Source organism: Lycorma delicatula, chromosome 12 (assembly GCF_047948215.1).
Source record: "Lycorma delicatula isolate Av1 chromosome 12, ASM4794821v1, whole genome shotgun sequence".
NCBI lineage: Eukaryota > Metazoa > Arthropoda > Insecta > Hemiptera > Fulgoridae > Lycorma > Lycorma delicatula.
The window spans coordinates 56,989,755-57,017,415 of record NC_134466.1 but is presented as its reverse complement, the minus strand read 5'-3'; the positions used below and the strand labels follow the sequence as shown (position 1 = coordinate 57,017,415).

General features: G+C 26.5%; 1 long non-coding RNA gene across 1 annotated transcript in view; it reads right to left on the bottom strand.

The window, feature by feature from the left end:
• LOC142333219 (uncharacterized) overlaps positions 1-26,456 on the bottom strand; it is a 62,998-nt gene extending 36,542 nt beyond the window's left edge. Inside the window, exons 1-2 of the long non-coding RNA XR_012758557.1 lie at positions 25,843-26,456; positions 9,669-9,764 (exon numbers count right to left, since the gene is read on the bottom strand). This is a non-coding gene — a long non-coding RNA (uncharacterized LOC142333219). The remainder of the gene's footprint in view (positions 1-9,668; positions 9,765-25,842) is intronic.
• Between the last annotated feature and the right edge of the window lie 1,205 nt (positions 26,457-27,661).

The window sequence follows — 27,661 nt, the reverse complement described above, 5'->3', positions numbered from 1 at the left end:
CTTAAAATAAGTGTACGAATCTGATGTTAATATGAAGCTGAAACTTAAATCTCTACTTGTTCTTTCCTTTGTTCCAATAGCAGATGTAAGAACTATATTTGACAAACTAATTGCAACATTTCCAGATAAGGATAGTTATAATGAAGTTATCACCTACTTTTTATCAACTTACATCGAAGGAGCTGCAGGAAGATTACCTCATTTCCCATTAGAATCTGGAACCATCATGAAGCTGCTGCTGAGAAATATCCCAATATTACAAATTGTTGCGAAGGTTTTCATAATGCCTTGAATTCAATCTTCCACTGCAGTCATCCCAGCATATGGCATTTATTAGATGGTTTATGATGAGATATAGCTTGCCAGTGGTTATTATTAAACAACGCTGATACAGATCGTTAAGAAGTGAGAAATAAAAAATATGAAACGCTTAGTAATCAAGTGGCAATAATTGGACAAGGTTATCAACATGAAGAAATTAAGTTAGGATTTCTATGCCTAATCTTCAATAGTATATTTTTATTATTCATTATTTAATTTTTTATGTACATATTTTAATATAATTTATTGTATTTATGCTTATACTTAATTATTAAATAAGTACAAAAAAAAAGTTACATTACTTCTGTTCTCTTTTTTCTATTCTTTTTACAAAAATTCAGGAAAGAACATTTTTTTTCTTTTTTCTCTTTTATTTATGTTATTCAATGACGTTACACGGCTTTGTTTAACTAATAAATATATAATAATAATCGTTCATTTATTAAATCTTTAGTAAAGGTTATGAAAGTTAGTGTTCAATATTTTAATTTTGATTCAGTAAAAACTTAAATTATATAGTTAATGGAAATATTATTTTTTATAGAATAACTTTATCAGATTCAGAGAAATTATACTACTGATTATGTTTTAAAACACCAGAACATTAATTATTTATACAAAAACGAATTAAAATTACAAAATAAAAATAATAATGATGAATACTTGTTCTTCACTAATCTGCCATTAGTGGATAAATATTAATTATTAAATACAAAATTAATAAATAAATTACTTAATAATAAATAGATAATATAATATTAGTTATATGTTCTTTACTTTATTTAAACACATGTTTTCTGTCAGAAATCCTAAATATATTTCCTAAATATATTAAGTTTATTAGAAAACTTAATTGTAAGTATATAAATAAGTATTTCTCTAATTATTCCCTTCAACAGTTAAAAAATAAATACTGTATTTTCTTTAATCAATTGAAATTAGATGAATGTAAGTATGATATGTTCTGTTTTTTCAGTGTTTTGTTTCTTTATGTTCTGTTTTGTCAAGTTCTGTTGTGTCATAAAACCAATTTTAATAACTTAATTTTTGCTATTTCATCCATTCTATAAACAACAAACATATTAAATGACTTAGGTTATTTAAGTTAACATTATTGTTTTATAGAATTTGTTTTAGAAATTCATAAAAACTAAATGTACGATGTAATTATGTTGAAGTGGTAAATGATGGTTACTACTCTAACCTCTTTTTAATATCAAATAATTTATTATTATTAATTAAATTATCTCATTTAATTAAAACTGTATGAACTGCAAAAATACAAAAATATTTAAAAAGTCAACCTCCATGGGAAAGTGATCCAAAACCTCTTCTTTGATCCAAAAGGTTCATAACAATAAAATAATTCTCTTATTGTAAATAACATGTTTATAATTTCAAGAGATTCTAATTAGCTAACATGGTAATGGTTTAAAATTATACAAAGTACACAAAAATTTATTACAAAAATTTTATCAATTAGAAAAAGTTGAAAATGGCAATCAAGCAAAAAAAAAAGAATTTTTTATGAGTGATAAGATAAACTGAATAGTTTATGACAAAAGAATATACTGTATTGACATATACATATCTATTTTTGGAGCATATTTTGTTAAAAAAAAATCATTATGCAAGTAGTAGGCATACAACAGCCAACATGATAAAATATTAAATATCAAAACCAATCTAAATGTAGCATTCATTAATAAATGATATGCTGCCAGTATTGATTTTCTCTGTTCATTTTCCATACCATAGATGCAAAAGTAACTCTAACACTACATAATAAAAAAAAATAAAAAACCATTATACTTGTAACATAACAATATTAAACTAATTTTACTTCCCTGGCCAATATAGATAGAATAGCTATGTTAAAGGAGAATGTATGGTGATCATGTTACATATGGGGTATAGGGTTTTTGCAAATCTTTACAATTTAGGGTCCAACTAATTCATCTAAACTAAAATAAGATGTATGTATGTACATACGCATGTATGTCATACTGTTTTTAGCCTTTTATTTCAGAACTGACCACATCGAATTTCTTCAAATTTGGCTCAAATATTTCTGTATATGGAGCACTGGTCATATTCATTAATATGACCAATGCATGACCGATGGAGGGATATCATGAAAAACGATTTTTTCAGAGGCATTTTAGAAAAAACTTTATTAAAGCAAATTTGTTACCTACAATGCAAATATATTTAATCAAAACAATTTTTTTTAAGTCAACTCCCACCTCTTAAAATTGGAATACATGTTTTTTTTGTTATTTTCCCCTTCATTTTAAATATTTTTCAAAAGTTTTTTGAAAGTTTCTTCTTCAAATATAAACCTATTAAGAATAACAAATTTTTTTTTTAAATTACAGACCCTGGATCTAAATCCAAAAAAGGTTTTTGAATATTTTATTTTTTTATTTTAGATGCTATTGAAGGGAGTGTTAGATTTATAGAAAACTTTGCTTAAGCAAATTTGTTAAACTTAACATGTATATAGTCATTTTTAGAATAGTCTTTCTTAAAATTTATTCCCCACCTCAAAAAAATTAATATTTTATTGCTTTTTGGCTGTAACTCTTTTAATTAATAACTGGAAAAGACGTGCAGCAATTTGCCAGCTTTTTTAAAATTAAAAATATACTACTTACGACAAAACTTCTTTCAATTTTAAACTCATAAATTCCATAATTAGGAATATATATAATATATATATATATATATATATATATGTATATTTAACCAACCCTTCTTTATTTTTTTGTTTACCCTCTGGAACCACCATAAGGTATTACTTCAGAGGATGAATGAGGATGTTATGTATGAATGTAAATGAAGAATAGTCTTAGATCGACCATTCCTGAGATGTGTAGTTAATTGAAACCCAACCATCAAAGAACACCACTATCCATGATATAGTATCCAAATTTGTATAATAGTAACTGCCTTTACAAGAATTTGAAGCTTAGTAATCTCGACTCTAAATGACTTGACTCTTAAAAAACCCTAAATGATTTTTACCTTCCCATTAACAATTATAGTTTACTTTCCCAGTAACAGTTTAAATCAGAGGAAAACTTGATAGTTTATATTTTCAAAAAAATGTTAATTTTCCGGTATTTTTTTAAATTTCTTCATGTTTTTGTTACTCTTTGAAACAGAAAGTGTTAAAATTTGGATTACAAGATTTTTTACGTAAACATATTTGAACTGCATATCATATTTACTTAAATTGGTAGATCTGTATCTTAGAATAATATGTTTCACTACTCTATTCTAGGTCTAAAATAATAAATGTTGATAAGGGTGGGTTATATATTAAGAAGTAATAAGGCAAATCAATTTTTATAAATAGGAATGAGAGGATGCAGTGTGTTACGGATATGTAAACCACCTCTTCCTATACTTAGTTGAGGCATTTTAAAAAAGGCCGTGCCAAACTTCTGGAAATGATTTAAAATATAAAGAGACACATACCAAATTAATTTTCTAAATAAAATCAAAAAAATGTTTAGTTTTATATAAAATACTGCTAGAAATCTTTAATTTTCTGTTGGTCTGATACCCCCTTTTTTCTTTTTTAATATTTAACAAGCTAACTTTTTATCCACATAAAAATATTGATTCAGATTTACCTCATCACAAGAGATCAATTAATAACAGAGATATCAATTTTTTTTCTTATAAACACTTTGCTATCATAAACAAAAATACTGAAAATGTGTTTACTGGTACATTTTCTCAATGCTGGAGAAACCTAAAACCCATATTTTTAAGAACAGACAATCTCATGCCTAATGCTTTGGATCAGCAACACTGTACCCCAAAATAAGCTAAAAAACTATACTTTTAATCATAATTTCAATACCAGTGAACCAATTTTTAATTTAATTGTACAAAATTACTTGCTATTCAAAGGGCCTTTCAATGATGTGTCACAAGCTATACTGCTTTGCTTAAAAAAAATAAGTTTTCAAACCTTGAAAATTAGAAAACATTTAAGGGCAAAATTTTTTGTTGGTAATTTAAAAGATAATCTTCACAGTTTTAATCCACAGTTTCAAATGGTTTAAGAAGTAATATTATGTAATTTTATAGTTACTTTTGTTGGATTGAAATTAAAAAAAGGACTACCCAGGAAGGTTTTTTGCACTTACAGAGCGAGGGGGTAGGCAGATTTTAATTTTCTTCTCACCAAAATTCATTATTTTTTTCGGGTTGTCAATTAATGTAATTAAATGTTACCCTTGCCATTTAAGACCTTTGAGTTGGGGTAGGTGTGGTGGAGAAGGTGGGTTTCACCCCTTTCAAAATGATTTTAAAAAGGTTCCTCCCGAGAATGGTATACATGTCTGCAAACAGAAATATGATGGAATGGATAGCTGTTGAATAATAAATGTGCTAACTTTTCAAAAGATCACCAGGTATATATATATATACCGGGTGATCTACCAATATATATACCGGTAAATGTGTGTGTGTGTGTGTGTGTGTTTATATATATATACATACATACATATACTGGGCAAATCTGAGGTGGACAACACATAACTTCCTTGTATGCCTATTAAATTACATTTATTATTTTTTTTTAAATGAAAAGTATATAAAATTTTATTATAATAAAAACTACTGATATTTTTTTCATTTTTTTTTTTTTTCATTGAATTATCAGTCATCATAAATTTTTTTTACAACAAGACATTAATAATTATTAATAGACCAATATGCTTTATTTAAAAAAAAAAAAAAAAAAAAGTTAAAATAAAGGATATGAAGTCTGATTTAAAACAATGGTTCAAATCAGACTTCATACCAATGAAAATAAGTACTACTTATGATATATCGTTGAAAAGCTCTCTCAGTGAGGGCTTATTACTACAGTTAAGAAAAAGTCTAAAATCCAATTTTTTTTTGGAATTTGGGCTTTTTTGGAAAATTTTGGTTCAGTTGATTGTAATCAAAAGGGGAGGTGCACAAATAGATGTTACAACAATCCTAAATCCAAAATTTCAACATCCTACAGCTAATTGTTTTTGAGTTATGTAAGATACATACTTAACTACATACAGATGTCACGTTGAAACTAGTCAAAATGAATTCAGGGATGGTCAAAATGGATATTTTCATTGAAATCTGAAATTTTTTGCGATCACAATTGAGTTTCTTATTTGAATACATATTAAGCAAAACAATAAAAAATACCAGAATTGATCAAATTAACAATTCTTTTAAAAGCTTATCAATAGACTAATATTGAACAATTTTTTATTTAATTTTTAATAAATTAATAACAAGATTCCTTAAATTATCGGGAAATTGATTAAAAATAGAAACTGAAGATCTTTTTTGTATAACCAATAAAAAAAAGTATAGGTTCTCACTTGAAAATATTAAACATAAAGCATTTCACCGTTCTTCGTTAATTTCACTACAAATGACAGAACTGTATAAAGGATACTAGGAAATTTTTCAATATGATAAAATGGATCATTACAGGCAGTTACAAGTTAGCGCATGTTTAGACAGGTCCCAAGCTCTACTGTAGCTGCTTTAGTCACTGACTCAGTGTCATTTGCTTTTTAGTTAAATGAGGCTTTTCTGGTTAAAGTAGGTTTTTAGTTAAAGAGGTACTGATGTTGTTGTGGTCCAAAACCAAATGAATATCATTTTTGCATTACAATTTTGCATGTGGGTTAAGTAACGATCAGTGTTTAGACAAAATGACTCCTGTGCTTGGAGAGGATTGTTCTCATGGTATAAAAATATTTAGTTAGTGCAGATAGTTTGAAAGAGGAAATTTTGGCCTTGAGGAAGCTCTAAGGTCAGATTGACCGTCTTTGTCTGTAACTAAGGGAAACAGTACTTAGCACAAAAAATATGGGAGAGAGATAGGTGTATGACCTATGACCTACCACCAAATAGAGGTGTCCTTGGACAATAATGTACCAGAAGTTTGTGCAGTTATGCGAGCCATATGTTAGAGTACACTGCTCTCCAAGGTGCTGAAGAGACTAAAAAAGGGACATTTTATGAGTGATGAAAAACTCTAAGAGTAAGGGACAATGAGTGTACCCAAATTTCTGATGAAATACAGCAGAATTTCTTTGTAGACTGGTTTAGAAGAATGAAGAAATGTATAATGGTGGTGAAAATTATTTTGAAAAATTACAACAATATATAAGTCATACTGCAAAATGTTCCTATTGCCTTTTGTATAACAGAATTAAAAAATTCTGTTAAAAAATAAAAAAAATCATTCAGTGGATGGATTGTAACAATTTATCTTTAAATATGGCTAAGATCATTGCAATTGATTTTAGGTAAACATACCACTTTTAACTGCATGGTACTTTTCCTACTAATGATAAAATTAGTACTTTCTGTTTCCTATAATGTAATGTAAAATCAAATTTTTTTTTAGATGATAATTTTTGTATGATGAGACAACTCTTTTCATTTACATCAAGATGAAATATCATACTACTTTATTCTAAAAACTCTCAACTAATCTTTAAGATAGGGTAATGTAGTTAAATAATTATTAGGCTGTATATCAATCAGTAAACTCATGAATAAAATATAACATTCATCTTTGAACTACTAAAGTAATGACATGCTTCATAATACAAAAATCATATGTTGGATCTTTGCTTAGTGCCAGTAAATATATATATATATGTAGACCGATTTTTTTTTTTTAATAAAATATTTTTACAATTCCCAATGTTTATAATAATGAATGTATAATATATTCTTATTGAACAAAAAAGTCGTTTTTTTTTTAAATAAATAATAATAAAGCATTCACTTTTATCAGAGAAGATAACACAGCTATTTACATGTAAACAGCATAATATTTTGACCTACAGCAGTAATCAAGAGTATGTTTCTTTGTGGATAGTAAAACTAAATTTGTTTTTTATTTCAACATTATTTTATTTTTATTTAAAAAAATGAATTACATTATGTTTCACACAAAATGCCATTAAATAAAACCCAACTTCTTAATTTAAAAAATTTGTCAAAAGATTATAATAAAAATTTCATGAACTATTAAAAAAAATATTTCCATGTAAAAAAATAATCTACAATACATGTTTACTGGAGGGCGGTCTTCTAAACAATTATAGGCTAACAACTTGTAGGCATTTTATTCATGAAATAATTATAATAAAAGAAACAATGCATCAAGATTCATGATCTGGTAAAATATATGATTGAATAGGTCAATACTAAAGAGATCATCAAAAAACAGTAATGTCAGCAACAAGGATAATATTTTAATAGATTTTTAAGCAGTAAACAAGCATTAATAGTACTAAAAAAGAGAGTTTTTTAGATGGCTAGTATACTAATTTGTTCAAGTTCAGGCTCAACAGTAAAGAAGATAAATTTACCGACACATTTCTCTTTTTGGAGTAAAGCATCAAAACTATTATTTTTATGATATGAAACAGAGGAGCAAGAGTAGAAGTAAATAAAAATAAGAGCAATGTTAGTATTTCACTATTATGGTGTAAAGTTTATATACTCTACTTACCCTTGAAAAAATTCAGAAAGAAGTTTATGTTTCTTTATACTGAAGTTTAATCACTAATTATAAGTTATATGGCCCTAATTCAATTTTTACACAGTCTATCACTTCTTTCATTACTAATGGATCAAAAAAATATCTAACTATTAACCTTATAAACGGGAAATTTTGACTGCCTGTTTGATTACAAAAGCATTATGCAAGAACCAACCAACCAACCAACTGATTTCAAATTTTCAGGATAGACTTTTGTTATCCCAGGGAAGGTTTTAAGCCACAGATCAAGGCTCTAGCCTCCTTGGGTGTTATGATATTAAAGATATTTATTAAAAAAACATTAATCCCTTTACTTCACTATACTTCTATAGAATCCATTGTAGCAGAAATATAATGAAGTAAAAGGATTAACTTCTTTTCTTCAACATGTAGCTAAAAATATTTAATATTTTCATTATCATGAGGATTTTGAATGTATCAGGGGTTCAGGCTAGACAGTCAGGCGAGCGACTAATTATAATACAATTATAATCATAAAATTAAAAACTTTATTAAGCTCCATTTGCATGAAACATTTATTTTTTAGTGATTGCGATAATGTTATATATAAATGTTACAAATTTTTATTTCGGATATTATATAATACAACTTTAAAACAGATGGTATTTGATTTTGTTAATAATAATAACATAGAATAAATCTAAATCATATAAAAAATTATAACAGCCAGTTTTTCACAACTATAATTGAACATTTCTTAGGAGCTATCCAAATAGTAAGCATCTTAGGAGAAGGGACTAAAAGCTTTGATTATTTTTTCTGGAAAAGGTTATAGGTAATCCAAGAGGTAGAGGTAATTACACTAAGCGGTAATCCATGTAGTTACTTAATTCCTTTCCAGCTACTGATTAAAAAAAAGAGAAAAATGCTAAGTAAACCAACAATTTTTATTTTTTGCGAATATATACTAATAAATATGTCTTTTGTTCACCATAAAAAAACTTAAAATTATATATTTTATTTAAATTTTATCTTTATATTATAAAGCTTAATCGAAAAAGTGGGATGTAAAGACCTTACAAAACTGGTATTTCATATGTACTTAATTAAAAAGATGAAGTTAGTCCAAATTTCAAATTTTCATTAATATATTTGGAAATGTTCAAAGGTAAAATTTTCTAATTTACTTGTGTAGAAGATTATTAGGTACATGTTAACCAAATTTCATTAAAATATCTAATCCATTCTTAAGATATACATATTTTTATTAGAAGAAAAAAAAATGGAGAAAAGAGAGAAAATGAAACAACAAAGGGCAATTATCCATACAAACGTTTTTTGTTTATTTTAATATCCTGAATTCATCCCTTATGTTTGACCAACACCTCCCAGAACAATCTTAAGTAACAGTCAAAAAAACTACCAAAAAAAAATTAATTGGAGATTAATATTGTAATTAAAAATAATAATAAATAAAAACACACTGTAGGTGATAAAAAAACAGAAAAAATAATATTAAATTACATACATGAGTAAAAACATCAGTAACATTGACTTATTGAACAAAATGAAAAAGACAAGTTACCATTACTGCAGCAGTATTCTTGTCATAACAAAATCTGGAGATTCTAAAATATCAATATATGCTTCTCATTAAAAAACAAAATATGTAAAACAAATTTTCTCTTATAATAAAAGTAAATATTCTTATAATAAAAATATTGGTTGCATAATAAAAAATGTTATGGTCAAGTTCTTTTACATAAAATTTACTATGATTGATATAATTGTTAGGATGATGACTTACAAATTAATTAGCTAGATCTGTTATTTTTTATTTTTCCAAATTATCCCCTTCCATATCATGGAACTTCTTCTTTGTTAAAACACCTGCTCAGTATGACTGAAAAATTAAAAATAAATACACAATAATAATTATTTATTATCATTTTTTAATATTTAAAGTAAAACAATAATCTACATAGTTATAAAGCTAATAAAAAAAAATTATCAGTCACACAGCCATAGTTATGTTGGATATTATTTATTATTTTTCTGCATAATAATATCAATGTAAGAATTTTAATGCCATCTGATGATAAAATTCCAAAATTTAATACAAAATGAAACGTAAAATTAAATGACTGAAAAGCCAGTCTAAAAATATTTTTTCACTAAAGTTTCTTCAACAGTCACATAATTTATTATTGCTAGATTATTATACTGCCTCAGCAATTAGTCACTATTTAGTAACTAGACTTTTCCAGATTCTAAATGACATTAACACCCTATTTAATTAGTTTTGCTATTAATTGAATCTCAATGATCAAAATGTACTAGTAATATGTGCACATAAATAAAAATAATGACATGTTTCTCCTTAAGTTTTAGAAAAAGTATTTGATTACAGTATTCAAAATCTGTGGTAATCTAACATAATTAGATAGAGCCCCTCAGTTGGTTGATTGTTCCTATCCACTGCCTCTTGTTCTTCTCATATTGTTGTCCATTCTTAGTGTGATAGGTAGCACCCTAAAATTAAAAGAAAGAAAAATTGCTACTTCTGTCACTTCATTGTTACACTCCAATGTCATTAATATAATACATTTTAAACAAATAATATTTTACCAAATGGAGCAATTTAAAATATTCAATTCTTCGTTTTATAGAGTACATTTTTAATCTGTTTATCTATACTATCTGTCTATAATGAATATCTGAAATATATTTAATATTTTCATTACCATGAGGATTATGAATATAATCCAGGCTAGACAGTCAGGTGAGCGACTAGTTATAATATAATTATAATCATAAAATTAAAAACTTTAGATATGCAACTAAGCTCAATTTGCATGAAACATTTATTTTTTTAGTGATTGCGATAATGTTGTATATATAAAGTTACAAATTTTTATTTTGGATATTATATTATACAACTTTAAAATCAAATATAACAGCCAGTTTTTCACAACTATAATTGAACATTTCTTAGGAGCTATCCAAATATAAGGTAAGCATCTTAGGAGAAGGGACTAAAAGCTTTGATTATTTTTTCTGGAAAAGGGTACAGGTAATCCAAGAGGTAGAGGCAATAACACTAAGCGGTAATCCATGTAGTTACTTAATTACTTTCCAGCTTCTGATTAAAAAAAGAGAAAAATGCTAAGTAAACCAACAATAGTTTTATTTTTTAATCTAATCATCCAAAAAAAGATTTGATTTTAGATGTTACATTATAGGAAACAAATAGTACTAACTTTATCATTAGTAGGAAAAGTACCGTCCAATTAGAAGTGGTGTGTTTACCTGAAATCAGTAGCAATGCTCTTAGCCATATTTAAAGATAAATTGTTACAATCCATCCACTGAATGAGTTTTAGATGTGTTAACATGGAATTTTTTAATTCTATTACATATGTCAGTTATACAAAAGGCAGTAGGAAAATTTTGCAGTATGATTTTATTTTGTTATAATTTTTCAGAATAATTTTCACCATCATTATACATTTCTTCATCGTTCTAAACCAGTCTTCAAAGAAACCCTTCCTTATTACATCAGAGATTTGGGCACACTTACTGTCCCTTGCTCTTCAGAGGTTATCATCACTCATAAAATGCCCCTTTCAGTCTCTTCAGCACCTTGGAGAACAATGTGCTTTAACATATGGCTCGCATAACAGCACGAACTGCTGGTACATTATTGTCCAAGGACACCGCTATTTGGTGGTAGATCATTAGTTGTAGTCCTCTTTGTCTCCAGCATTTTTCATACTAAGTAAAGTTTACCTTGGTCACAGACAAAGAGGTCAATCTGACCTTGGAGCTTCCTCAAGGCCAAAATTTCCTCTTTCAAACTATCGGTACTAACTAAATATTGTTATATAGTAAGGACTATCCTCTCCAAGCACAGGAGACATTTTGTCTGATCAATACTTAACCCACATGCAAAAATGATCTTCATTTGGTTTTGAACCACAACAACATCAGTACCTCTTTTCACTAACACAACTAAAAAGCAAATGGAACTGAGTCAATGACTAAAGCGGCTACAGTGCAGCTTGAGGCCCGTCTAAACATGCACCAACTGCCTGTAATAATCAATTTTACTACATTTTAACATTTCCTAGTGCCCTTTTTACAGTTCTGTCATCTGTAACGAAGTTAACAATAAATGGTGAAATGTTTCATGTTTAATATTTTCAAGTGAAAACCTACATTTTTTTATTGGTGTACAAAAAAAATAATAAATTTTCCAATTGAGTAAGATATCTTGTTATTAATTTATTAAAAATTAAATTAAATCTTTTTCAATATTAGTCTGTCAATAACCGTTTAAAAGAATTTTGCTAATTAGATCAAATCTGATATTTTTTAATGCTTTGCTTATTCACATAAGAAACTCAAATATTTAACAGTTAACAGTAAAAAAAAATTTTTCTGTATAAATATTATTCTCTTCACTTGGTTGCATCACTGTTTATTTCATACAAGAAATATGTTGATGTATTAATAATGGAGTATAAGATCTTTTTTTTTTTTTTTTTTTTATTTAAAATTCTTTACTTCGTATTTTTTTTTTTTTAATTAAGGTATTTACATGATTTTCATTGACAGGTAATCAAGAAAAACTGTTCCAGGTGTTTCTAGAGCAGTTCATTTTTTCCCCTGTACCAATTATTATTTTACAAAAAGTGGTTTGTGCACAGTTTGTTTTTTGTTCACTTTATTTTATTACAGGCTATTCTGTTTTTTATTTCCTTTCCATTTTATGGAATAAATTTTAATATGTGAAATAAAAAGTTAATTCCATTTTTTCCTGTTACAATATTATGGAATTTTTCATCTTGAAGGAATTATCATATTTAAATAAATTGAAACTAGGGAAACCATTTTTTTGAGGAGGTTCTATTTTTAAGAGGTTCTGTTTTGTGAAGATTTCACTGTATTTTTACTTCTAAAAGTATAAAATATTATTTTGTTCTTTTTTAATTCCTTGCTTAGATTAAAAAAATACAACAGGTTACAAGTTAATTGGTTGAAACAGTCAAAAGGTAGAAAAATATTAAAAAATATAATTTTTAAATTAAAAAAGAGATTCAAATAGTAGTATCGCCAGTATTATAAATGACATTACTTTTTTTAGAAGCATAAAAACTATGTAAAAGGAAAATTTTCATTAAGTACTGTCATCTTGATAAATTGATGGAAAGAGTTATAAATAACAGACTGAATTTGAGATGGGAGGCATATGGACTTCTTACCAATAAACTGGGAAGCATAGATCTAAAAATGTTTCATTTTCCTAATGCCTGTCTCTAATTTTCTTACAGTTCTTTCTTTTTTCCTGAAAAATTAAAAAAAACCTTTGTTTTAAATAAAATATACACGACCTTTAAACAGAATATCAAAAATGTTTTAATGTATTTGTTCATACTAGCACAACTTTATTGTTTGTTCATTTAAGTATAATCATCTCACTGTAAACAAAAAGGTATAAATTAATAGAAAAGTGTTTATGAAAAAAAAATTAATATCTCTGTTATTAATTGATCTCTTGTGTTGAGGTAAATCTAAATCAGTATTTTTATTTGGATAAAAAGTTAACTTTTAAATATTAAAAAAAAAAAAAAAAAATAAGGGGTATCATACAAACGGAAAATTAAAATTTGTAGTAGTAATTTAGGTAGAACTAAACATTTTTCTTTGATTTAGAAAATTAATTTGGTATGTTTTTCTTTATATTTTGAATCATTTGTAGAAGTTTGGCATGACCTTTTTTAAAATGCCTCAACTCAGTATAGGAACAGGTGGTTTATATATCCATAACACTCTGCATCCTTTTATTCCTATTTACCAAAATTGATTCGTCTTATTACTTCTTAATACATAACCTACTGTATCAGGTTTTATTATTTTAGACCTAGAACAGAATAGTGAAATATACTCTTCTAAGATTCAGAGCCACCAATTTGAGTAAATATGATATACAATTCAAATATGTTTATGTAAAAAAATTTGTAATCCAAATTTTAACACTTAAAGAACAAAAACATGAAGGAATATAAAAATCTATAGTAGAATGATCATTCTTTGAAAATATAAAAATACCAGTTTTCTACTAATTTAAACTGTTACTGGGATGTAATTGTTAATGGGAAGGAAAAAATCATTTAGGGTTGGTTAATAGTAAACTCATTTAGGGTCAAGAGTACTAAGGTTCAAATCCTTGTAAAGGCAGTTACTTTTATACGAATTTGTATACTACTAGATCATAGATACCAGTGAGATTGTACTGGACTACACTTTATTTACATTTGTACATATTATCCTCATTCATCCTCTGAAGTAATACCTTACGGAGACTAAACAGAAAAAGAAAGAAGGGTTGGTTAAATATATATATATTAAAATATATATAATAATAATTTATTAATATAATATATTATATATATATATATATTCCTAATTATGGAATTACGGGTTTAAAATTCTTTAAAATTAAAAAAATCATTGTGGTAGTATTGTTTTAATTAAAAAACAAATCCGGGAAATTACTGCATGACTTTTCTGGTTATTAATTAAAAGAGTTATTGCCAAAAAAACAATAAAATATTTATTTTTTTGGGATGGGGAATAAGTTGTACAAAAGACTTTTATAAAAATAAGTATATACATGTTAAATTTAACAAATTCACTTAAGCTAAGTTTTCTTAAAATCTAACACTCCCTTCAATAACGTCTAAAATAAAAAAAATAAAATGTTCAAAAACCTTTTCTGCATTTAGGTCTAGGGTCTGTAATTTAAAATAAATTGTCAACATTTCTTGATAGATGTATATATGAAGAAGAAATTTTCAAAAAAAATGTTTGAAAAATATTTAAACTGAAGGGAGATAGAGAAAAATAACAAAAAACATGTATTTCAGTTTTAAGAGGTGGGTTGACTTCTTGAAAAAAAAAACATTTGTTTTGATTATATATATTTGCATTGTAGGTAACAAATTTGTTTTAATAGGGTTTTTTTTCTAAAATGCCTCTGAAAAAATCAATTTTTTCATGATGTTCGTGCACCTTCTTAACGAATATGACTATTGCCCCATATATAGAAATATTTGAGCCAGATCTGAAGAAAATCAATGTGGTCAATTCTGAAATAAAATGTTAAAAGCATTGCGACACACATACATATGTACATGCATATATATCTTATTTTAGTGTAGGTGAATTAGTTGGACCCTAAATTGTAAAAAAACCCTATATCCCATTTTTGACTTCATCTTAATACTTTCCTCTTTAACGTAGCTATTCTATCGATATTGGCCAGGGAAGTAAAATTAGTGTAATATTGTTATATTACAAGTAATGGTTTCTTTATTTTTTTTTTACTATGTGGTATTACAGTCACTCTTGCATCTCTTTACAGTACAGAAAGTTAACAAAAATAATCAATACTGGCAGCAAATCATTTATTAATGAATGTTACCTTTAGATTGCTTTTGATATTTAATATTTTATCGTGTTGTCTGCTGTCTTACAACTTGCGTATTGATTTTTTTTTTTTAATAAAATATGCATTAAAAATAGACATATACACATCAATACAGCACATCTTTTTTTTTTTGTAGTAAACTATTCAGTTTATCTTATCACTTTTAAGAACCAAAACCTTTTGTTTCTGCTATATAAGAATGCTAGTGACGAAGAAAGTAAAAGGAAATATCGACAATTAAGAAATAGTATAAACAGGAAGTGCAAACTAGTGAAAGAAGAGTGGATTAAAGAAAAGTGTTCAGAAATGGAAATAGAAATGATCACTGGTAAAATAGATTGAGCATACAGGAACGTTAAGGAAAATTTTGTGGCACATAATTTAAAATCTAATTAAGTGCAAAAAAAAGATGGTACACCGATTTACGAAAGGAAAGGTCGATAGGTGGGTGGAATATATTGAAGAGTTATATGGAAGAAATGAATTAAAAAATTATGTTATAGAGGAAGAAGAGGGAATCGAAGAGGATGAAAGGGGAGAAACAATACTGAGATCTGAATTTAAAAGAGCATTAAAAGATCTGATAGGCAGAAAGGCTCCTGGAATAGATGGAATACCTGCAGAATTACTGCGCAGTGCGGGTGAGGAAGCGATTGATAGATTATACAAAAGGTTGTGTAATATTTATGAAAAAAGGTAAGTTCCATCAGAAGAGTGTTGCAGTCATGATACCAAAGAAAGCAAGAGCAGATAAATGTGAAGAATATAGAACAATTAGCTTAATTACTCACATATCAAAAGTCTTAACTAGAATTCTGTATAGAAGATTTGAGAGAAGAGTGGAATAAGTGCTAAGAGATGACCAATTTAGTTTCAGGAAACGCATATCGACAAGGAAACCAATTTTAGTGCTCAGATTAATAGTAGAAGCAAGATTAAAGAAAAACAAACCAACATACTTGGCATTTATAGATCTAGAAAAGACATTCGATAATGTAGACTGGAATAAAATGTTGAGCATTTAAAAAAAATTAGGGTTCAAGTACAGAGATAGAAGAACAACTGCTAACATTTAAAGGTACCAAATTGCCACAGTAATAATTGAAGAACATAAGAAAGAAGCTGTAATAAGAAAGGGAGTCTGACAAGGGTGTTCCCTATCCCTATTACTTTTTAATCTTTACATAGAACTGGCAGTTAATGATGTTAAAGAACAATTTAGATTTGGAGTAACAGTACAAGGTGAAAAGATAAAGATTCTATGATTTGCTGATAATAGCAATTGCAATTACAGCTGAGTAAAAAGAGTTATAAGAAACAATGAACGGCATGGACAAAGTCCTACTCATGAACTACCGCAGGAAAATAAACAAGAACAAAACGAAAGTAATGTTATGCATTAGAAATAATGTAGATGGACCACTGAATATAAAAATAGGAAGAGAAAAGATTATGGAGGTAGAAGAATTTTGTTATTTGGGAAGTAGAATTAATAAAGACGGACGAATCAGGAGTGATATACAATGCTGAACAGAACAGGCGAAACGAACCTTCAGTCAGAAATATAATTTTTTTACATAAAAAATTAATGTAAATGATTGGAAAACAGTTTTGAGAGTATATGTTTGGAGCATAGCTTTATATGGAAGTGAAACTTGCACGATCGGAGTACCTGAGAAGAAAGATTAGGTGCTTTTGAAATGAGGTATTAAGGACAATGTTAAAGACAGATGAGTTGATAAAATGACAAGTGAAGAGCTGTTGCAGCGAACTGATGAAGAAAGAAGTATTTGGAAAAATATAGTTAAAAGAAGAGAGACTTATAGGCCACTTATTTATGCATCCTGGAATAGTCGCTTTAATATTGGAGGGACAGGTTAGAAGGGAAATATTGTGCAGGCAAGCAATGTTTGGAATACGTAAAACAAATTGTTAAGGATGTAGGTTGTAGGGGGTATACTAAAATGAAATGACTGCCACTAGATATGAAATCTTGGAGAGCTGCATCAAACCAGCCAAATGACTGAAGACAACAAAAAATGCAATTTATTAATAATAGTTAGAAAGAAATGCTGCTAAACACTAGAAGAAAGCGATCTTATGTTATAAATAAGTAATAAAAACAAACAAACTTAACAAAATGATTAAAAATCATGTTTTACAAAGCACATAAAAACAAAGATTTAAATGAATTAATATGTTTAAATAATATGCAATTAATAAAACGCTAAACTGATAAAAACAGCATATTTAATAAATAAATGCAATATATTATTTAATTACTGGATCTTAATCTTTTTACGATGGGTGCTGTAAACAATAATGAAAAACTCTTCTGAAGAAGTTGCGATGATTATGTCTAAAAGGCCTATGAAATAGTTTCATTAATTTAAGGGCAGGTCATTAAAATTTTTTAAAAATAATTTTATGAAATCTAAAAAGTCTGTATACATTCAATTTGCATTAAATAATACATCATACCATCAAAAATCATTTAGTTTTCTTTATCCTCTTACATAATAAAAATAATTAATTTTAAAATCCTTAATCTTTTAATAAATGTGTTGAAAGACTACATTATTTAATAATAAAATACTTTGAACATACTATACAGATACTTCTAACAAGAAAGTTCTATTGGTAATTAAAAAATGGTAGATCCTTGTCAAGTTATATTGAAACGCCTAGGCAGTTCATAAGACAATTTATTAATAATTTTTTTCTTTTCCCATGTTTTTTTTTTTTTTTAATCTTCTAAATCTTTTGTTTATAATGAGCCACAATTTAAAGAAATATTTTAATGTAAAGGAAAAACATATTACACCTGTATATATAAATAAATTACTAAAATCAAAGAAAAACTAATAAACTAAACTGACAATTCTTTTTCATCTTTTATAAACCTTGTTGAATAGAAATTTAAAAAAATATTGTATTGGCAAGTAACATATTAATTAGTACTTTTTAAAAATTAAAAAATTTTTGAAATGCTGAATGATACAATAACTTATTTTTTGATATTGCTTTCCGTGCTATAAACTATAATAATATTAAATGACTCAAATTATTTAGGCTACATTATTAGTTTGTAGAATTTGTTTTAGAAATTCATAAAAGCTAAATGTTTGATGCAAGTATTTTGAAGTGGTAAATGATGGTTACTGCTCTAATATCTTTTTAATGCTATATATCAATTAATTCATTATTATCTTTTAAATTATGCCATTTAATTAAAACTGCAAAAATATAAAAATATTTAAAAAGTGAACCCCTATGATAAAGTTTATATCAATCTCTTTTTTGAACCATAAGGTTAAAAACAAAATATAATTATCATATAAATATTATGTGTATAATTTTATAGTTACAAGGGATTTTAATTAACTAATATGGAAAGAGGTAAAGGTATAAAATTATAACAAAATACAGAAAAATTTATTACAAAAAATATACCTATCTAATTAGAATAAATAAAAAGTTGAAAGCGGCAATTAAAGACAAAAGCAAAAGTATTTCTTGTAATTGATAAGATAATAAACTAAATAGTTTATTACAAATTAAGTATAAACTGTATAGATGAATACATATCTATTTTTAAAACATATTTTGTTCAAAAAAATCAATATGTGTGAGCAAGCAGATGTAACAGCCAACATGACAAAATATTACAACATCAAAACAAATCTAAATGTAGCATTCATTAATAAATGATTTACTACCAGTATGTACTGTAAAAGTATACTGAAAAAAATAACTGCTTTAATTTATAACATTAAAAAAAACTAATTTACGTTATATTACATTTATTTTGATTTGATTTAATATGTGTAGATACAATAGTGTCTGTAGCACTACCATAGTAATAAAAAAACAAAACATTATACTAGTAGCATAACAGATAAACTAACAAAATTATATTAATTTTACTTTCCTAGCAAATGCAAATAAAATAGCTGTGTTAAAATGGAAAGTATGGTGATCATGTCAAAAATTGGATATCAGGTTTTTTACAAATCTGTATGATTTAGGGTCCCACTAGTTCATCTAGACCAAAATAACATATGTACGTGTGTTGCAATGTTTTTAGCCTTCTTAAAATTTGGCTAAAATAATTCTTTTTATACATGGGATAATTTCAAAATTCATTAAGGAGATGGATGGATCATGCGAAAACCAATTTTCTTTACAGACATTTTAGATAAACATTTTATTAAAGCAAATTTGTTACCCATAATTTCATATCTAAATAATTGAAAAATCTTTTTTTCAAAAAATCAACTCCCACTTCTTAAAATTAAAATCTTCATTTTTTTTGTTCTTTTGCTACACCTCCCTTCAATTTAAATATTTTCAAAAGTTTTTTGTAAGCTTTTACTTCACATATAAAGCTATGAAGAAATGTCAATAATTTTTTTTTTTACATTATAGACCCCCTGTACTTAAAAGGCCGAAAAGGTTTTTAGAAATTTTCTTTTTCTTGTTTTAGCCTTTATTGAAGGGAATTTTAGATTTAGAGTAAACTCTGCTTAAGCAAATTTAATAAGCTTAACCTACATATGGTTATTAAAAAAAATTGTTTTTTTAATTTATTCCACACCTAAAAACATTACATATTCTATTTTCATTTTGGCTCTAACTTTTTTAATAATATTAATAGCCAGTTAAGTTATACAATACTTTGGCATCTTTTTTTTATAACAATACTATTTTGGCCACAAAAATTTCTTCAATTTTAATGAACTTTAAAATTCATAAACAGGATAATTAGTAATACTCGTACACGTACTTGTACTCGTATTACTCTAAATGATATTTACCTTCCCGTTAACAGTTTACATTCTCATTAACATTTTACTTTCCCAATAAAATTTAAAACAAAAAAATCTGCTATTTTATATTTTCAAAAAATGATCATTCCCCTGTAAATTTTTATATTTCTTTATTTTTTGCTGTCCAGAGTGTTAAAATCTGAATTACAAAAATTTCTATGTAAACATGTTTGAAATGCGTATCATAATTACTTACATAGATGTAAATTTATTGGCTTTGTATCTTAGAAGAGTATATTTCATTATTCTAGGTCTAAAATAATAAAATTGAGAAGGCAGGTTATATGTTATGAAGTAATAATGTGAATCAACTTGTGTTAATAGGAATGAAAGGACACTAAGTGTTATGGGAGATATAATCCTGTTCCTACATACTTTTTCTTTTTCCTATTTACCCTTCGAGCATTACCTTTCAAGTATTACTTCAGAGGATAATATGTATGAGTGTAGTCTTGTACAGTCTCAGTTCAACCATTCTTAAGATGTGTAGTTAATTAAAACCCAACCACCAAAGAACACCGGTATCCATGATCCAGTATTCAAATTCATATAAAAGTAACTGCCTTTACTAGGACTTGAACGATGAAACTCTCGACTTCCAAATCAGCTGATTTGGGAAGACCACTGGACCAAGCCGGTGGGTTCTGTTCCTATATAATGAGTAGAGCCATATTTACAAAAGATTATGACTAACTTCAGCAAATGATTCCAAATATAAAGAAAATTTTTCCACTGAATGTAGAACCAAAAATGTTTAACTTTTTGTTTGTCTGATACCCCTTTTTTTGTAATATTTAACAAGTTAATTCTCATCCAAACAAAAGTACCAATCCAGATTTACTTCATCACAAAAAGATTAATTAATAACAGATATATTTATTTTTTAAATACACATTTTTCCATTAATTTCATAGTAAATAATGAGTAGTAGAAATATAATAATGAAATTGTAAAACATAATAATGAATAGTAAAAATATTAAATTTTTTTGATATTCTGTTTAAATATCTTGAATATAATACCATATATATCTCTATATATATATATATATATATATATATATATATATATATATATATATATATGCTTACTTCTAACAAAGCTTTAATATTATTTAAAGAAAAATATAACAGTAAGAAAATTACAGATAGGCATTAGGAAAATAAAACACTTTTAGATCTATGATACCTCGAAATCTTTTTTTCAGATATATATTTAGTAAACTTTTGAATATTGGTGCATCTTTTAAATAAGCATATATAATGCACTGCTTTGAATATAAAGTGGTACATTAACTTGCTTTACACTATCTAACCTGGTCTTATGACTGTTATTATTGTAACTATACAACATTTGATCAACAAGAGCTGGTGTTCTTTGGCGGTTGGGTTTTAATTAACTACACATCTTAAGAATGGCTACAAGACTGTACAAGACTACACTTCAATTACACTCATACATATCATCATCTGAAGTAATACCTGAAAGGTAATTCTCGAAGGCTAAACAGGAAAAAGAAAAAGTATATAGGAACAGGATTATATCTCCCATAACACTTAGTATCCTCTCATTCCTATTAACAAAAGTTGATTCAGATTATTACTTTGTAACATATAACCTACCTTATCAAGAATTGCTTTCTCTCAGACTACCGATGATCATCACACAAACCAGAACCGATCTTGTACAGAGTGCTGATGTTGATTGTAGTCCAATATATATCTGCATTTATCACAACATTTTTTAAATAAATAAATTTTGGTTGGTTTAGCATAATGTGTGCAACAGTACATTTTAACGCAATGATAAAGACAACAGAAACTACTTTCTCTAATAAACCTGACATGGGGTGATTATTATTCTTGGAAACAGCCATATAATTTTTATAAGTTATTTGTGTCTTAAATCAAGTAGCCCACAACCGTTAACTTACATGATTACTAAATATAAATACTATTTATTTTAAAGATGACAGTACTTAATGAACGTTGGTTTTTTTACATAGTTTACGCTTGTAAAAAACTAATATTTAAAATATTGTAGATACTACTTTGGAATCCCTTTTTTAACTAAAAAATTATATTTTGATAAATTTCTCTACCTTTTGACTGTTTCAACCCATAAACCTATAACCTATTATATCATTTTCATCTAAACAGGGCATTAAAAAGAAGAAAACAATATTTTATCCTTTTAAATGGAGAAATACAGTGAAATCTCCACAAAATGGAACCTCTTAAAAACAGAAACCTCCTCAAAATAAACAGTTTCCCAAGTCCTGGTTTAATTTAATAGGAACTAAATTCTTCAAGATGGAAAACCCTGTAAAACAGAACATTCTAGCTATGGGGGTCTGTTCTCTGGGTAAAATATAATTATTATATCTAATATTAAAGACAGCTTACTGATATATCATTTGATTTCCTCATAAAAATATAAAAATGTAAAGTTATTATATATTATAATATATAATATTATTATTATTAGTTGTACATATCTACAACATTAGTATCAAAATTGATAACAATTATGATACTCTTACAAAACAGACCTAATTATTTTAATTTATCTTATGACTTTAACATTTACAAAATTTATCTTTTGACAATCAATTGTTATGTATTTAATTTTGTCATGTGAATTTTATATTTTTATATATTTTAATTATAAATTCCTCCTGAAGATGGTTGAATAGACAAAAATAATTGAGGAAATTAAATAATATATTGGTAAGCTGTTTTTTTTAAATATTATATGTAATAAATACTAAAGAGTAAGGGCTATCAAAAAATTATTTACATTTGATTTCCTATTTCTTATTATTTTTACATTTGAAATGTAACTTTTGAGATGGATTTAAATTTAAAATAAGTCATATTGTCTGTTGTCAACCTTAAATTGGAGACAACTGAAGAATGACACAGCCAATCTTCTTCAAATTTTTACATGCACCACTTCACATATCCTAATACAGCAAATCTAAATTTCAATGAAATTAATCTAGTAGTTTGGAAATTTTTGAGGCACAAAATTTTTCACATAATATACCTAACATAAATAAATATAACATACATATACATAACATATAAAAATATACACAAATAAATGTATAAATATATATGGAAATGCAATTTAAGTGAATGGAATTTTTATACTCCTCATATCTCAAAAGATGAAGAGCTCAGCTAATATGACATATTTTTAGGATCAGGGTCTGGTTAAGAGACTGAGTGAAGGCAGCAATTGTGGGGGAAGGCCTCGGTTGGAGTTCATAAAACAGATAATGGACAGTAGGAACTGTAATTCTTACTGAGAACAAAAGCTGATAAGGAAGAAAAATGGAAAACTGCTGCCAACCAGCCTAAATTCTTTCTTCTTTGTTAACCAAAAAAGAAAGAATATAACAAAATGTAAACAAAATTCAATTTCACTCCCCCCCCCCCCACAATTCCATTGGTTGACTGACTTTATTTCAAAAAGTCTGTAAAAAAAAGTAAAAATTTTTTTTTGACATCTATATATTTTCCTGTTATAGGTATAATTGTTACAGCAGCATATATTGCTAAAGCTGGGAAAGTACAAAAAAATTAAACAGCTTAACCTTCCAGCAGTATATAAAATTTCATATCTCCTCATTTGAGAAGAGGTCATTGTGTACAAGTTTGAATTTTACACTGTACCTTGCCAAATCACAAAAGCAATTGAAATCTTTTATTCAAAAGACTACTTCCATTAAGATGTCCATATAGTGTGGATGAATTTTCTACAAGATTAATAATCTTTATTAATTATGTCTTATATCAAATAGATTTAAAATTGATGGCGGTACACGTTAATTAAAATAATAGTTATCTTTCTTCAAACTTTATTACTACTATATGAGCTAGCTTTTTTTTTGTAAAATTATTTTGACAGCATTATAAACCAGCTTAATTTCTAATTTTGCCAATAAATCTATACATCAGCTCAGCTGTTTTAATCAAAATGATTTATATATTTTAGTGCTACCCATCTATCAAAAGCAGAATTTAGGACTGAAACTAAACCCAATTTATTATTAAAATGCCCAAGCAGTGTAGCTATTTTAAAAGATAAATAACCTTTATCAGTTATGTTTTATGTCAAATAGGTTTTAAATTGAATTCAGCAGATGTTATCTAAAATGAAATTTTGATTTAGAATAAAAGCTAGGTCAGATTTCAGTAAAGTTTTTTTTATAACTTTAGCTTGAGTACTGCTGTTAATTTAAGAACTGTTGTATATTTTTTCAACAGGTTTCTTGGATAAAACAGATCAGATATTTAATTCATACAAAATTATTAATATTATAATTCAATTATAATTTTATTATAATTGAATAATATAAATTGAACCCCATTCCTAGACATTACCATCTGGTTGTTTGTCAAGTTAGAAGAAAAAATAAAACTATTGTATAAAATGGGTTATTATACAAAAAAACAAATTTAAAATAATAACAGTTATTCATAATAATTTAATTAATAATTTTAATAATTAAATTAACAAATCTCTGTTATCTTATAACTTCACTTGTATAATCCATTAAACAGTTGTCCTCCATTATCCTTTCCCCACTCATTTTGCATGTACTTCTGGCAGAAAATGCACTAACATTTCTAAAAAAATATTTCTACAATTCTTGGACGATTACTTAACATTTAAAAAGAATAATAAAAAATGTGCAAAAAAAGGTTCATAACTCTTTTTTCAAATATTAAAAAAAAATGCAAATTAAAATGATTAAATACAAACTAATGAAAGCTGAAAGCGAGATATTAATATTTGAAACACTGAATACTTGCATATGAACACAAATATTTGTCACATGGACCACACATGCCATATATAAATATATACACAAACAGGAATAGCATATAAAAACATTTGTTGGTCCCTCTAGCTAACTAAAACAGTTTGGTAATATTTACTTATAAAAAACTTTTTTCTTTTGTTTGTTTAAATTCCAGAACCATTGTTAGGAATTGCATCAGAGGATGAGATGAATGTAGCATGTGTGATAATGCAATGTGAAACCGGGACCTCCAGATGAAAGGCTGAGCGCTACCACTCATGTCATGGAGGCCAGCATAAAGCACTATTTTATAAATAGTGCTTTATGCTGTATACTATTTTATAGTGTATAGTATACTATACACTATAAAATATATTACAAACAGTACATTATAGTTAGTACTAATAATGGTAATGTAAAACTCATATTGCAGTGTATTTGGTAGATTGTATTTCGATAGATGTTATTGAAACATTAAATAACCTTTCACAGCTTTAATTACAGGCATATTTTGCTACTTTTGTTGTAAAAAAGTTAATTTTATATGCATTGAATTTTATATATGTATCCAAAGAAAAAATACACACACTCAAAGAATGTACATTACACTATTTATAAAAAAAGTTAATTATATATTTGGGTAGATAACACAAAAATAAATTTGAAAATTTGCCATTTCAATCAGTTTTCCCTTTGAAAACATACCATGAATATCATGCTATTTAACATAGATTTACCGAAAATCATTCACATGAATTTTTATTAATAACTGAAATTACAAAAAAAATTGTGAAAACAGAATAAAATAATTAATAATGCTGCTAATATTTAAAATCTAGTAACTTACTCTTCTAGAAATATCTGCCCATTTCGGATGGAACACGACGTATAGAAAGGGCATATTTAAACAGAATTCTTCATCACGATTTTATGGTATTCAAAACTTCACTGAGTAAACTGAACGGGAAAGTTATGATATAATACACTGCGTACACAAATAAATACTACTCTGACGTGCCTATTCTATCAAAATTTAAATAACTTCAACAATAGCGATTTCTACAAAGGATAACGCTTTTGATCGATCACTAATCCTGTAGTCATGACTTGTATCAACTTAGGTGAAAATTTAAGTCGCAGCAGGCGCTACGGTCGTATAACCTATAAGATTTACGCTTTTACTTTAATAAATAGATACAAAAATCCTAATAATAAAAATGTACGGCCATCTCATCACAGATTATTGGCGTATCAATTTTTATAACACTAGAGTACTCGCACAAGTAAAAATGACTGTATATGCGAAAAATATAACATTACATTTCACTGTCATGGGCAACAAAATTGAGAAAAATATACAATTAAATATAACGTCTATACAAATTATAATTTGGATAAAGAATTCGGTTGTTAAAAAAAACGAAATCGTAACGCCTCATAACAACTGGCGCTCCATACATTGGAAATACGTAACCGTAACCGTTTTGTATCTTAAAAATGACTGCTTCAATATAAGTATGCAAGTGCTATCTATGTAAGATTTACAAAACTATTACTAAAATAAGAAAGTATGACTAAAACAAGTAAGATTGTACAAGAAACAATTCAATTTTAAAAATACATACGTGTATGAAAACTGAAATCTTTCAATTACATATTTCATCAGTTAACTATGTTTTATGTTTCTATGCAAAAATTTATACGTAATCGAACATATAATTATAAACATAAATTAATTTGTAATACTTTGTAAATACTCGACGATGAAAATTATTAAAAGAAATTGCTTAATAAAAACCAGTTGAATCTTTTTTTTTTACAGATTGAAGTTTGTAATAATTATGACTTATAGTGGATAAGGGTAATGAATAAATTTTGGCAATTTCACCTGCTATCTTGGATTTATAGTTTAAAATTAATGTTTATATGTTATTAATTTTATATTTACAAAAGAAATTAATTTTGAGTGCAGAGTAATTCTGTTCCCTAGTCTAAAATTGATATTGATGGTAATTTATAGAGCTCCTGATTCTTTTGGTACATTTTTTATAAACTATTAAAAATTTTTAAATTCTTAATGAATTCAGTTTTTAGTGTATAATTTTAATGTTAACTTTTTGGTTACTTAGTCTTGTGGTGGATTAACTCATTGAGTTAGTGACAAAATATTTTTACCTTCCAGCCAAGTAGAATTACAAATACCATACATTTTTACATCTTTTACAATTTTACCTAAAAATAATTTTCAGTTTTTTTGTGTCCGTTACAATCTTTCAGACCACCACAGTTAAATTTCAATAGCATCATTTATTAATGAAAACATGCAACAAGATTATAATTTATTTTATTCTTGTAAAAGGATAATGAGTGAAAATTCAATTATAAATCTGAAACTAACTGAGAAAATAAAGTGAGTTTCCCACTTAATTACAAAATTAAGTGGCAAATATATATTATATTCTTACTGAATTTTGGTAAAATAGTTTTAGAAAATATTGAAAAGTAGATTTTTAAGATTTCTTGATTGCATAACCTGTTGCCAATGTCATGAAGATATGTGCTCAACTAATTTTCATTAATACCTTCTGAAAACAATTATGATTTTTTTTGTAGTTGTTTTTTGTACTTATTACGATATTAAATATCTGTATATTATTTTCATGTGT